This window comes from Canis lupus, chromosome 11, assembly GCF_011100685.1.
Source record: "Canis lupus familiaris isolate Mischka breed German Shepherd chromosome 11, alternate assembly UU_Cfam_GSD_1.0, whole genome shotgun sequence".
Classification (NCBI taxonomy): Eukaryota; Metazoa; Chordata; class Mammalia; order Carnivora; family Canidae; genus Canis; species Canis lupus.
The window spans coordinates 36344004-36358899 of NC_049232.1; the positions used below are offsets into that span (position 1 = coordinate 36344004).

A 14896-nucleotide genomic window follows, 5' to 3' on the forward strand; every position below is an offset into this window, starting at 1 on the left:
ATGCTCTACATCCTCCCTGGGCTGGTTTCACTAGAGCCTTTTGAGTGATATTCAGAAGGACGATAATCGCTGGTGCTCACTTTGGAACTCCAACTTGAAAGAAATATTTCTGACATAAATAATTTGCAAGCACTAGATCTAGAAAACCGTAGCATGGCTTCCCAATTACTAAGCGCAGGCTCACACCCATGCGTGCTTTGCTCCATGAGATGCTTTGTACATAAAACAATTAGATCTGCCTATGTATCTTGTCACCAATCAGATCATGGCTTCGTGTTAAAGCAAGACAAATACAAGCCTGCATTCCTTGCACAGGGAAAAACATAAGTGAATTATTTTGAAAATTTGATTGTGAGATATGCCTGCTCCATCTGAGAGAGAGAGAAATGGCAGAGAGGGAGGGAGGGAGGGAGAGAGAGAGAGAGAGAGAGAGAGAGAAAGGGCAGAACTGACCCTTTGTCCCTATAAAATCCCCACTGTAGTGGAATAAGCTTCTCATGTTTGCTGGTAAATGACAATAGAAAAGAATTAGGCTATTGCTACTTTTTTGAAATTCCATGAAAAGCAGTGCAAACACCCACCCCTCAAAAAGAAAAAACAGTGGGAGAAGAGAATGTAAAATACTTTCCAGATAGCAAGTTTGGTGAAGAATACAGAATGGTGTCTTTCTCCCTCGTGCCTCTGAGTGTTTTCCTCTTTGTTTTGACTCTGACCTTAGTTCTCCACATCTGGTGTGATAGAAAGCAAGAAGGCGCAATTCTTACAACATGGCCATCTTTTTTTTTTTTTTTTTAAGATTTTATTTATTCACTCATGAGAGACAGAGAGTGAGAGGCAGAGACACAGGCAGAGGGAGAAGCAGGTTCCCTGTGGGGAGCCCGATGCAGGACTCGATCCTGGGACCCTGAGATCATGACCTGAGCCAAAGGCAGATGCTCAACCACTGAGCCACCCAGATGCCCCCATGGCCAACGTCTTAAAGGAAGACTCAGTCATGTGCTAGAACTTAGGAAGAGCTTTTTCTACATGAAAGAGAAGATAAGGGGGGGGGGTGGATAGATACGTATGTGTGTCTGCTCATGCAAAATTTGTATTTAAAGACAAAAATCTTGTGTATCTGGAAATAATTGAGACCTCACATGATATATAAATCAATGAAGGAAAATGCATAAACAATCCAGAGAGCAACCAAGAAACAGATTAATGTAAAATAATATGATTTGGTGACACGTTGGCTTCTGCCTTCTTTTTAGGTAATGAAAACACATGTTTGTGTAGTCTGGTTTCCAGGACATTCCCTTTCAAGTATCTTCAAAAACATTATCTTATCTCTGGCTCAGTCCCCTCTTAACCTTGGTCTGATGTCTGGGATAATGATGGTGAATGCTCACAAGATCCAGAAAGCAGTATGTTAACCGTACAGTGTTCAAAATTGTTCACGGGATGGAGACACTGGTGTGTGCATATTCTGTGGTATAGCAGCAGAAAGGACGGACGGAGGGCCCTTTATGTTGTCTGATAATGCAGCTCTTTGAAACATTGCTGGCAGACTCTCTTCACATCATGTCACACAAGACAAGAAATGGGACAGGCCCTCTCTGCTTCTCGATTCATCGACCTGCCATACAATACAACAAACCAGCTTTTTCAAGGCCCTCTGAATGAAGGCCTGTGCCTGCAAGGGAAATTTAATTGGATTTCTTTATGGGTTGCAACAATCCAATGAAAAATTATGTAAGAATGGCATGATTCAGTTTCAGCATGCACTTGAATAATAATATTTTTTTATTTATAACAAGAATTCTTTAAAAAATAATAAGAATTTTTAAATGAAAACACCCTGCAACAGCACTTTTCAGCTCAGCTAGACCAGGCAGCCCAACTTTATGCACCATAGCTCATGTTGTGTGCATGTTTGTGTCGCTGTCCCAGCTTAGAAAATGATTTTAAATGCATAGATTACATTCAGAATGGAGTCGGAGGCTTTCAAAAGCGCCCAGTTTGGCTTTCTGGAAGAATAATGTTGTCTTTAACAATGTCCCCTGCTTTGAACCAAAGTGCATTTGTGAATCCTGGAGAGGAAGAAAAGGTCCATCACTCCGTCCATTCTTTGGAACACCTTTGTGACATTCGAAGATTAAGTCCTCTGGAATGTTTTGACATCTCCATATTGGTTGAAATGGCACTGAGGATTGTTTCTTATCCTCCTCCTGGAAGTGGGCAAGTGGCCAGTACCTGCCAAAAACTCCTTTCTTGATATTCCTTTGCCAAGGTCCTCCCTCCTGCTCCCATGGTTCCAGGTGTCCTTTTTGGCTCGCTGGGCTGCAGACGGAGCAGAAAGGAGTGCACTGCCTCCACTTCGATCCACAAATTTCCACACAGTTAAAATACAAGATGGTAGGTCATTAGGCTCATTTCTTTTATGACCACAGCTATCACATCTCTTTTTAATCTTCCTTTATTCATCAAATCACAGTTCTTCCCACTGCCAAAAACACATTTTCGCCTAGTACAACTGGTCAACCCATACTCATCTTTCAAGACTGGGTTCAAGTATCAGTTCCTCTGAAATGCATCTTACAACCCATTCCAGAGTAAGTACTTTCCCCTTTAGCTCCCATTGCTCCTGGTGTGTACATATATACCTCCCCACCCTAGTTCTTGTTACATTGTTGTAACTGTTTTCATGGGCTGGGCTCTCCCAGTAGACAGTGAGCTGAATTCAAGGGCCATCAGCCATATTTATCATTGTACTCTCAGTACTTGATACAGGGCCTGGCACGAAACAGGAATTTAATAAATAGTTCTTAAGTGTATGAATGAATCAATGAATGATGAATGAATTGATGAATGAGTAGATAAAGATAAAATATGGGTAGCCCTCACATACATGCCCAGCCAGAAATAAATCTATTTTTCCAAAGAAGTATAATAAAATGCAGGATTTTATACTCCTGAACCAAGGCCCTATGATTAATTTCTATAGAAAGAAAAAACATCATACTCATTTATGTAGACACAATATGCCTAAAAACTGTATAGTGGAAAGCTTTTAAATACACGTATAAATTGGTTGAACAGGACAATCCAGTAACCAATCATTTGGTATTTGCATGATAGCTCATAATAATAATAGTATCTGACATTAGTACATGCCTTGCAGTTTTCAAAGTACTTTTTCTTTCTCGATCTTGTATTTATTCAGCAAATGTTTACTGAAGGTCAGCTATGATCTAGTCACTGTGCTATAAGTGCTATGGTGAGCAAGATAGTCCTCATGGAGCTTATAGTCTAGTGGAGGAGGCAGATTTTAAACAGATCATCACACAGAAGATTTTAACCATGAACATACTGCACATGAAAAGGAACAGAATAGTAGGTGAGTACCTACTGCACTTTCTTTTACTTGAGCTTTGCATTTTTGTAAAGATTTCAGACAAGTATCCATCAACATGTGTCATGATTAAACCAAAATGGACAAAGTTTACAATCACTAGCAAGAGTGGAAGCAAGATTTGAATCCAGTGTTCTACTTCCAAGTGGGGCTAGGTATTGAAGATGGCTTGAATGTGAACTACACAAGCCACTGACTTGGGAACACTCCAGAAACTTCTTCACTGAGGTAGAAGGAAGAGATCCCAGCTTGGTGAATGGGAAGGACCTGAAAGCCAGAAAGCAAGCCTTATAGGAGTGTCTCATACTCGGGAGGCTTGGTCACCAACCTGACAGTGTTTGGCTGTGTGTGGTGGGGATGGTGTTGGAGGGGCACCAACACCAGGGGTGTTCATGATGTGTTCTAGCCTCCTGTATTGGCATGATAATGGTCACCACTTAAACACTATGACATGCCAGGCATTTACAATATATTAATCTCCATTTTAAAAAAAAAGATTTTATTTATTTATTCATGGCGCAGAGAGAGAGAGAGAGAGAGAGAGAGAGAGAGAGAGAAGCAGCCTCCGTGCAGGGAGCCCGATGAGGGACTCGACCCCGGGTCTCCAGGATCACACCCTGGGCCGAAGGCAGAGCTAAACTGCTGGGCCACTGGGGCTGCCCTATTAATCTCCATTTTATGGGTGACAAAAGGCAGAACATCACAAGAGCCAGGGCTTAGAGAAATTAAGGAATCTGCTCAAGAGCACAGAGCTAGAGGGTGATGATATGGGGATTTGAACACAATTCTCTGGCCTCAGAACCTGTGTATGGAGCTGTTACCTACTGTGTCTTCTGCTTTCTGACCTGCAGATCTCATGGTTTTATAAATTTGGCAGATCTCAAAGAACTTTTCCAACGTCTTTGCTCTTATACTGGAGCATAGATGTTAGAGGATTCCCAGGATAATCAGGTTGGTTACTTTGAAATGATGAGAAAAAAAAAAAAAAGAAATGATGAAGATTCAAAAATGGATTTTAAGATTTTGATAAGAACTCTCCACAATGTGCGTGCACACACACAGACACACACACATACACGACACACACTTACTTCTGCTCTAGAGCCTGTCTTTTAGCTCTACTTTCTTGCCACCAAGAAGAACCTCAAACGGGTTGGGGGCCTCTTTGACTACAATGGGATCCACATGTGTGCATCTGGAGACAGCGTTTGGCTAGTGGGAAAGAAATGAATTGTCATTTTCAGTGACCGTAGAGAGAAAACTTGATCCAAGAGCCTCTTTTTACCATGGGAAGTAGCTTTGTTGGTAACAGTCCTAATCTTCTTTTTCAGCGGGCGAACAGGGTAATGATGCTTTTGGCCAAGGGTCATGGGGAGTGTGGCACTTGGGGGAATAGCTGAGCATTCACAGGAGGAAATGCAATCGCAGGCATTGTAAAACCACTGCCATTCAACCCCTCCAGCAGCCCCAGCCCCTCACATTTCAGTCACTCATAACTTTATGACAAATTCCCCTTTTGGGAGAAAACTTTCCAAGTTCACTCTCTGCTCCCTGGGGGTCAGCTTTTTATGGGAAATTTGTGCTAAATCAGCATAGCTCTGTTCAAGTTGGAGAAATCCTAGACACAATACACTTTCCCTCCGCCAACTTGAAAGAGATGGTCAGCAGGGAACATCCCCTGAGGTTGCCGTCTTGGGGACGTCTCTTGTTTCTAAAAGTTCCAGGCTTGGATACGCTCATAGTGATGATGAGAAACAGCATCGCCAGTTTCAGAGATGGCTGGATCAATGACAGAACCAATAAAAGGATACTGCTGGGGAATGGAGACAAATGTAAGGGAGATTGGGAGGCACTAAATGAATGAACAGAGATATTATAACTCAGAAAATATTCATTGAAAGGGACTTCTCTGATTCGGGGGTGGGTGGGTAGAACCAACAAACTTTCAGGTTCAGATGGGAAAACATAATGCTAGAACACACCCATCTGTGTAGGAAGTCACAAGAGTTAGTCTCTCAAATTGGGTAGCTAATGTGTCCTGAGGATCTACCAAGTGCCAGACACCACATGAAGCCATTGGTATTGTGTCCCGTCGTTCTCACCACAAGCCTATATGACAAAAATGACTATCCACATTTTATAGATAGTGAAACAGAATCTTGTTTGTTCACTTAGCCAAGAAATATTTTGAAGAGTTTATCAAAGGCTTAAAGCAGTGAACACAACTACAAAATGCCCTTCTCGGGAAGATCACATTCCTGTGGGGTAGGACGGAGATAGGTAACAGTTATATGGCAAACAGCCGTAAGAGTGATGTCAAAAAATAAAGCAGGTGTGAGATGCCATCGGGGGACCAGGGCAGAGCTCTCTGATGAGGTGACATGTAAGTACAGCCAGGAAGAAAAGTATCCTTGGTGACTGGAGCACAGAGAACAAAAGAGTGTGATAAGACATGAAGTTAGAGAGTTAATCTAGAGCAAGATCACATAGGGCTTTGTGACCTTGAGAAGGTTTTTGACTTTATTTTAAATGCAAAAGCAAGATACTGGAGGGTAAGTAAGCAGCACACATTCAGCTGCTATGATAATATAATAAGATGGGGATCTAGTTCTCTTTCATGTGACACCCAGAGGCAGGAAATCCAGAGTTGTTGGAGTAGCTGTGCTCCACCCCTCCTTGGGGTATGATGATGGACATCAGCTCACCAGCAAAGAAGAGGAAAAAGAAGCAGACAAGCCTCCCTTTCTTTTAGCATGTGGCATTGTACATGTGGTTTCAACTCATGGACCACTTGCTTCAAGTCACATGGCTCCAGTATAGTCACATGGGCACACTGACTGCAATGGAAGCTAAAGCCAGAGTCTTTGGTCATCACCCAGATAAACTTTGGAAATTGGATGAATAAAGAAAGGAAGAATGGATGTTGGGAGACTGTGATTTAGTCACAGAAGATTTTGACTAGAGGAGTAATATGATCTGACTCATGTTTTCAAAAGACTGTTCTAAACATTGGCGGGGAAGAATGGAAAAAGGAGACTAATTAGGAAGCACTTTTAATAATCCAGGTAATGAATAATAATGGCCTAGGGTGACAGGAATGGAGATGGTGAGGAGTGTCCGGATTCTGGATATATTTAAAAGTAAAGCAAGAAAGATTTTCCTGATGGATAAGAATGTGAGGTCAAATATGACTGAAAATTTTTAGTTTGAGTACTAAGAGATTGGACTTACTATTCACTGAGATGGAAAGAATGGGCAAAGTTTTGGGGTTAAGTCAAGGGTTTGGTTTTGGACATATGAAGTTTGAGATGACTATCAATAATCCAAATAGAAATGTCTAGAAGGAAGTTGGAATTGTTTCTCCCATTTGGGAGGAAGATCAGGACGGGACGTTTAAAGTCACACTCAGAGAGATGAAGACTTTGGTGCAGCTAAGAACCCCACCCCGCTCACATCCATCTTTTGACAAAGTCTCTGCTCTCTCCACTAGTTCACGCTAATGATCCGACTCTCCATCACCTGGGACCTGCTGATCAGCCTTTTCAGACCTATTGCTAATTGCTCCTCCCTTCTTCCTATCCTATACCTTTGTTCAACTTTGATTTGTGCCCTTAATATTTCACTACAGAAAGGAAACAAAATATGCTCCAGTCCAGGAGAGAGACTGCCCAGAAAGGGGTATCCTAAGGACCAGAAACCCCAAAAGATAAACCAAAGAACATGAGATGAAAAGCAGAGCTGGAATGGAAAACTGATGGGATGGGCTCACCAGGAAAAAAGAATCATGGGGTCTGAAGGCACAAGTCATGGATAAAACAGCAGGATGAGGTGGCAGCTGGGGTGTGTGATCACAGTTGTCAGGAAATAGAAAGAATACCACCAGAACCCGGGCAGTTAGGTGAGGAGCTTCTGGGACCATGTCTTTGAATGTGCAGAAAGTATAGGACCGACCTTTAGTTCAGGGCTCTATTTGCTTAGCTGAGACACCTGCTTGGGCTGTTCATGGCGCAACTATTAAAAACAGCTTTCATAAAGATATCGTGGGGGTTGGGGGAGCCCTGGAGCTGGGCTTGGGGACTTACAATAAAATTCCTTTAATTTTTATCATCTCTTTGTTTCTACCAAGACTATGTTAGCTGAAAAAGAGCACAATTCTAGAAGAATAGTGAAAGTTGAGAGTGTCATCATTAGACTTTGCTTCTGTGGTCTTCATCAATTCACTTTCCCAATGACCTATTCTCAAATGGCTCAGAGAGCTAAGGGATTTTTGTCCTCCTGTACTAGTGGCCTTATTACAGACTGAATTGTGTCCTCCTGGAAAATTCATGTTGTTGAACTCCTAACTTCCAGTACCTCAGCATTGTGATTTTATATGAAAATTGGGTAGTTAGAGATGTAATTAATTAAGATTAGGTCATTACAGTGGGGCATAATCCAATATGACTGGTCCTTATAAAATAGGGAAAGTTGGACACAGAAACATGTATAGTGGGAAGATGATATGAATAGACGCATGGAGAAGATGGTCATCTATAAGCCATGAGAAAGGCTTGGGACAGATTACTCCCCCCCCCCCCACAGCCCTTAGAAGGAATAAATCCTGCCAACATCTTGATTTCAGACTCCCAGCATCCAGAACCATGAGGCAATAAATTTCTGTTTTCTGCCACTCAGTTTGTGATACTTTGTTACAGCAGCCCTAGCAAATTTTCCTTGGCCTCCACATGTAACTTCAACAAGTGTACACAGGAGGATACCAGACTTAGCCTGAGGACAAGGCATTTATGCAAGAAATTTTTCCTCACCTCTAATTTGTTGTGAAGTCCTATGCTGATCCCTCTGGCTTTGTCTTTACTGATGCTTTTCAGGACCTGAGAATCATTTTTCCAGCTGCATAGCTACACCAGCAGCCCTGGTGAAATAGATTCATGTCATATACCTTATAGAATGTCAACTACCAAATCATGGGAGAAAGAGAAAGAGTGCAGTTCAAATGATGCCAGGGAGTTTACCCAGCATTCCTACTCAATATGTTAATTCTTCACAATGAGTCTGGGCTAAGACATAGGAATCTGCTGTATCCTCCTTTCTCAATTCCCATATGCCTTCACATGAGAACATCTTCCAGGTAAAGGTGATTCCTATATGTAAAGATGCATATTATTCACTCCTCAGGATTTAAATTCTTTGCCTTATAAGATGACTGTAATCCCCATCCCTACATAGATGGTAACCTCACAAGAAGGCACTTTCAGTGAACACAATGGCATCATTTGGGGACCCTCACATAGGTATCATGCTCCATGGCATGAATTGGACCAGGCACAACAGACTAATTAGAAGATGCCACCCGGAGTGTTTGTGAAATTTTTTCTTGTGACAAGGTGACAATAAATGGATAGGCCTGGTATGAAAGAGCAAAAGGCCAGCCAAGTTTAAACTTCTTTTTTAAGTTCTAGACAGTTTTATACAAAACAAACCTATGTAGAACTCAATGTAAAAAACAGGTGAAGGTGGAGCTTCTCTCTAGGCCAGAATCACAGCAGTCAAGCATCTCAAGGTAGGTCATAAAGATGGGTGAAGAGTACCAGGGCAGCTCTGATGAACTGGTCTAAAGAGGCAGCTGCTAGGATGAGTCTCAAGTGTTATCAAATCTTCTACTTCCAAGGGAAGTCAGAAAGCTGGATTGTTATGTGAAACTCCTGATTTCTAAAACTTCCCCTCTGTGAAAGACATTGTTAAATGAATGAAAAGATAAACCACAGACTGGGAGAAAACATTTGTAAAGCACAGGCAATAGAGGATGTATAATCAAAATATACAACAGTAAGAAAACAAGCAACCCAATTAAAATGGGCAAAAGATTTGAACAGGCACTTTGCTAAGGAGGATCTACAGATGACAAATAGGCATGTAAAAAATATGCTCAACACCATATATTATGACTTGTGGGAATTCCCAATTAACCCAATAATGAAGGAGTGGCTGGGTTGCTCAGTGGTTGGGCACCTGCCTTCCGCTCAGTCATGATCACAGGGTCTGGGACAGGTTCCCTGTGAAGAGCCTGCTTCTCCCTCTGCCTATGTCTCTGCCCCTCTCTCTCAGTCTATGTCTCTCATGAATAAATAAACAAATCTTTAAAAAAAACAAAACAAAACAATAAGGTGCCACTACAACTTACTAGAATGGGTAAAAAAAAAAAAAATACACCGACAACACCAAATGCTGCTGAAGATGTAGAACAACAGCAGTTCTCAGTCATTGCTGGTGGGAATTCAAAATGGTACAGCCACATTGACCACACTGTTGGTCATTACTTACAAAGCTAAATATAGTCTTAGCATACACTCCAGCATTCATGTTCCCTGGTATTTACCCAAATTAGTAAAAAACTTATGTCATACAAAAACCCACAGGTGGATGTTTACAGTAGTTTTATTATAATTGTCCAAACTTATGAGCAACCAAGATGTCTTTCAGTAGGTAAATGGATAAATAAACTGTGATACATCCATAGTGCTAGAAAGAAATAGCTATTAAGCCCTGGGAAGACATGGAGGAAATTTAAATGCATCTTGCTAAGTGAAAGTTACCAATCTGAAAATGCTACATTCTGTATAATTCCAACTATATGCCATTCAGGGAAAAAACAAAACTATAGAGACAGTAAAAAGATCAGTGGATGCCAGGGCGTTGGGGGAAGGGGGGATGAATATACAGAGCACAGGGGATTCTGAGAGCAGTGAAAATATTCTCTATGTTACTATAATGGGTGTGCACTTGCAAAACCCACAAAATGTACAAAACAAAGAGTGAACCCTAATATAAACTGTGGATTTTAGTTAGTAATCTTGTATCATTATTGATTCATCAATTGTACCAAGTATATGATACTAAAGCAAGGCGCTAATAAAAAAGAAGGGAGGGTGGGGCAGAGGGAGGAGGAAGGGAAGAGTTAGTATCTGGAAACTCTGTACTTTCTATCCAATTTTTCTATAAATCTAAAACTGCTATGCAAAAATCAAGTAATTAAAAAACATTTAATTTTGAGAATTTAGCTGCTATTTCAATATTGAAAGGAAAATAAAACCATTGTATAAGTCAAGAGAAATGCATTTGTAAACTGACCAGATCTGCTTGATTTTACTTCTGTTCCAGGCCCCTGTGGTAGCCCTAAGGACACTGCCATGGATACAAGGGTCCACAGGACACAGTTTGAAGACCACAGATCATTCCAGTGTCCTGTCTTTAGAGGGGAGGGAATGGAGGCCCCCAAAAGGTGAGATGACTCAGCTAGGGTGAACTGACCCATTGGTGATAGAGTTAAGACTGAGATTCCAGCTTCTTCTCCAAGACACCTTTCCTAAGGCCTCAAGCCCTCAGTTTTGTGTCTCTTCATTGCTGATGAAAGAGAAAGGGCTCATTTTCATAGAGGCAGACACTGAATTGTTGAGGCTTGGATTTGGAAAGGGGAAGACAAAAATGGATTGGAAAGATTAGCGGAATAGACATGGGAAGCTGTGGACAAAGGCTTCAAGACTGTCATCAAAGCTCCTGCACTGCCAGTTCCTGGCTGGGCATCCTCTTAGGGAACTGTACATAATGGCTCAGTTTCCCAGGCTGGTAAATGGTTGGTTCTGTCCTACAACTCAGCCCTTCCTTGAAAAGATTCTAAAGACTGCCCTAAAATGTCACCCTCAATCACTTGGTACACTCCTCATAACCAGTGTCCCTCAAGGTGAGCCTTTGACTCTGACAGGATCCAGTTAGAGTGTAAAACGTTCCTGACTTGGAAAATTTATAGAACCCCTTATTATCCTTTCCCCAGATGAATGTAGTGGAGGGTGACAGGAAGAGGGGAGCTGATACCATTGGGAACTTAGCCTTAGTTTGCTCTGTTTTATTCCCACAGCCTCATTCTAAGTAGGTAGAATGAATCCCAGATTCCAGAGGAGAAAACTAAAACTCATTATGGTGATGTAAGTGCCTGGAATCTCACAGCTACGTGGTGTGGAGCCAGAACTCAGGCCACATTGGTGTCACCAACCCTTGCCACTTCCAGTTCAGATTATGTCATCACTCAGCACCAAGCAAAGCTTCTTTGGTTACTCAGCTTTGCAGGCACTAATGATGGATCTTTTGGACTTAGAAGAAAAATGTGAGGAGCCACCAGTGGAGTTCCTCCTTTGTACCTCCTTGGTGCTGTCCTTTGATGGAGAAAGATTTATTCTTCTAGCAAGACACTTCCTGCAAGGCCATGATGACACTTCATTTTTTATCCTGGTCATCGATTGAGAAGGACGTATGAATGTATGTTGTAGCCACTTGGTCAACGCTAAAGACTTGAGGGGAAGAGAGCAAAGCATTTATGGAGTGCCTATGAATGCTCATAGCTACCATTATTGAACGCTAACTGGGCCAGGCACTGTACATGCCATGAGCTATTTTATCCTCATCACACCTTCCAAGGCAGGCACCATTCTTACTGCCACAATTTCACAAGACAACTGAAGTACACAGAGGTTAGTTTGCCCAAGGTCATGTTGGTCATAAATGAGAAAGCCGGGGTGGGACTCCTAGGCCCCTGCCATAATAACTCCTTGGCACCTACCTAGTAGCCTGGGTTGGTGTCCCGGTGTTTTGTGGGACTGAACCTATGAGGCAGTTGCAATTGGTTACAAACATTGGTGCTCAGTATCCTGGCTTCATCACATACCAGTTACTTACCCTCTCTCTGTCTGAGTTTCCCATTGGTAAAGTGGGGGTGACAGTACCAATCTTGTGGGGTGACTGGGAGGGTTAATATGCATAAGGAAACTAGCACTTTCCCTCCGATTTAATAAAAGCGAAGAATGAGTTTCCGAGAGATTAAGTCACTTGCCAAAGATCACACAGCTGGTGAGTATATTGCCTTCTTGGACAGGAGGGAGAGGAGAGTTGGGGGCTGCTTCTGAAATGAATGTAATTCACTCTAAAACGAATATAATTTGGCCACCAAATGCAGTGGAGAGCATCGGCTTCTAATAGAGAAAATATGATTTAGTGGTTGGTTTTTAAACTAAACAAATTTACTGTGGTCTCTAAATGAGTCTCATGACAAGAACAAAACATTTCTTTTGCCCCAGATTACCAATATCACATGTTAAGGAGAGAAAACCAGATGGCTCTTAAGCTGGTGTCGGTGGAAATATATATAGGTGGGTTGTTTTTTATAGCTGTTGGCATATAAAATAAGTCATTATTCTAAATAGAAAAATATTGATGATGTCATCGAGGCCATTGAAAGACACATCAACCTGATCTGATGAACTAGGGAATCAATAGATACTTTCCAAACAAGATGACATGCCTTTTTAATTGGTTGTGTGAGTGTGATATACTGTATACTGCAAAGATCAAAGTTAATTCCTACTGGTTTGGGGTTTTGATTGTTGTTTTTGGATGCAGACACTTTTGCATCCACTTAGTGTATTATTAGTAGTAATAAGACAACCTGCCATGTGTGCTTCTGCTCCAACAGGGGCAAATTTATTGTCATATTTGCCAAGAACATAATAAGATGGCATTACTACCTACTTCCCAGGTGGTCATGGGATAGCTGGTGTGGGTTTGGTCTACCTTTAGTGCATGGGACATCAGCCAAAGAGTGTCGCATTTGTTGAAAGATGTCAGTTCAGAGGCAGGTGACTTAGTAAATAATCCAATCACTTCTGGTTGTGTTGTCTCTGAGCAATTGCCCTGGCCTCAAATGGAGCCCAACCGAACCATGGAAACACATCCTTGTTTTTGAAACACCTTGTTGATGATGGCTCGAGGTCAGAGGTTAAGATTAAGGAGAGGTGGGGTCCGATTGCTGTGTTGCACGGCTTCTACTTGTGCAATGTTTTTCTGATAGTAGCTTTCCAAGAAGCAGGTCCTGGTAAACAGGAGAAGGCTTTGCCCCAAAGGACTTGACAATCCCCTCATGTATTTCTTGGTGCCTTTTCCTGATTTCACATTGTTTGGGGGAGATTTGCTTTGGGAAAGTGACTGCAGGTCCAGAGAGGCCCACATGGGGGAAGAGGAGTGAGAGGATTCTGAAAATTCCCCAGGAAATCAGGGCTAGACAGGACTTTAGAAAATAGTTGGTCCCCTCTTTGTAGGCAAGAAGGAGTTTCAACTTACAGCACAGCAGAGAAATGATATATCAAATGAATATCAAACAAATTAAAAATGTTTTTAATTTAAAAATTTAATGAAACATTAAAAAACTTAAATTTTAAATTGTAATTTTTTTAAATTTAAAAATATATTTTAATATGTATAGATTTATATATTATCTATATTATATACAATGTATTATGATAAATTGAATTTAATTAAAAATTGATTTTAAAATTAAATTTAATTAAAATTTAAAAAATATATATTTTAAAACATTTGCTTAGCATGGTGGTGTTTGGGTGACACTAAAAAAGAAAAGAATGTAATATAACTTGAACTTCTGTGAAACTGTTCTCTGGAATACCCACATTTTGAAGAAAGTAATACATGAAAGAAAGGGAGGAAAAGGCAGAGAAAAAATATGAACGAAGAAAGCGAAGGTGAGGGGGATGACAGACATGGAAGAATGACAAGGAAACCCCCACACCAGTGTCCTAGCCCCAAGACCAGCTGCTCCCCGCCCGCTAGTATCACACGGTGCTCTGTCCTGGCCATGGGAAGTTTCCCACCGAGTAGGAACTCAGTGTGTAAAAGCCATCTGCTCACAGGCAAAGAAACATCTGGTGTTCTGGGCCCCTCCACGTGTCCTTGGCATCTCTGGATGGTACCTGGTTGTCTTCCCTCAGGAGCCAAAACAAGAGGCACCCAACAGTTGTTATGGAAGGAGAGGGTGGGGGTCTGAACGTAAGGGAGGGGGGAGAGTATATGGAAAGGTGAAGCCATCACACCGCAGCCAAGCAGGGTGGCTGGGAGGTGGGTCTGGACACACCCACGCTCTCTTAAGAAGGTTCTTCGGCCTCTGTGGAGGGTCCCTGCCCATGGAGTATTCACACTGGAAGAGAAAGCAGCTGTCGTGCTCCAGACCAAGCCCATATTTATAATGACCGACACTGCCTGAGATTTACAAGACTGGCCCTTAGGAGGGAAGCGCCAAAGAACACACACCAACCTTGAAATGGACTTGGTTCATCACTCTGCACCTTATCACCTCTTCATCAATCAGAATGACGGTTTTTATGGTTGTCTTTCCAGCCCAGGGTCAGCAGTAGGGCAGTTGGGCTTCTCTTGGGTTCCTTCCTCCTGAGAATGTTAGGTGACCTCGCTGCATTCTTTCCCACCACACCTCCTAGAGGATTTTTTCTGCTTACTCTTGGCTGGGCTGCTGCTTACTGGGGCCCAGTCCTTGCTATGAAGGTGGTATCCTATCCTTCAGATGAGTCATTTAGACCTCCAAGGCCTCTGTTTTCTGACTCGAGAAATAGGCAAAATGACAGTGCTGGCAGGGCAGGTTCTTGAGAG

General features: G+C 42.0%; 2 long non-coding RNA genes across 2 annotated transcripts in view; one reads left to right on the top strand and one right to left on the bottom strand.

Moving 5' to 3' along the window:
* Positions 1 to 13564, top strand: part of LOC102155446 — a 123651-nt gene extending 110087 nt beyond the window's left edge. Inside the window, exons 4-5 of the long non-coding RNA XR_005366788.1 lie at positions 10553 to 10673; positions 11307 to 13564. This is a non-coding gene — a long non-coding RNA (uncharacterized LOC102155446). The remainder of the gene's footprint in view (positions 1 to 10552; positions 10674 to 11306) is intronic.
* The window catches only part of LOC111098054, a 35962-nt gene extending 21285 nt beyond the window's left edge, over positions 1 to 14677 (bottom strand). Inside the window, exon 1 of the long non-coding RNA XR_005366791.1 lies at positions 14547 to 14677. This is a non-coding gene — a long non-coding RNA (uncharacterized LOC111098054). The remainder of the gene's footprint in view (positions 1 to 14546) is intronic.
* Positions 14678 to 14896: the final 219 nt, after the last annotated feature.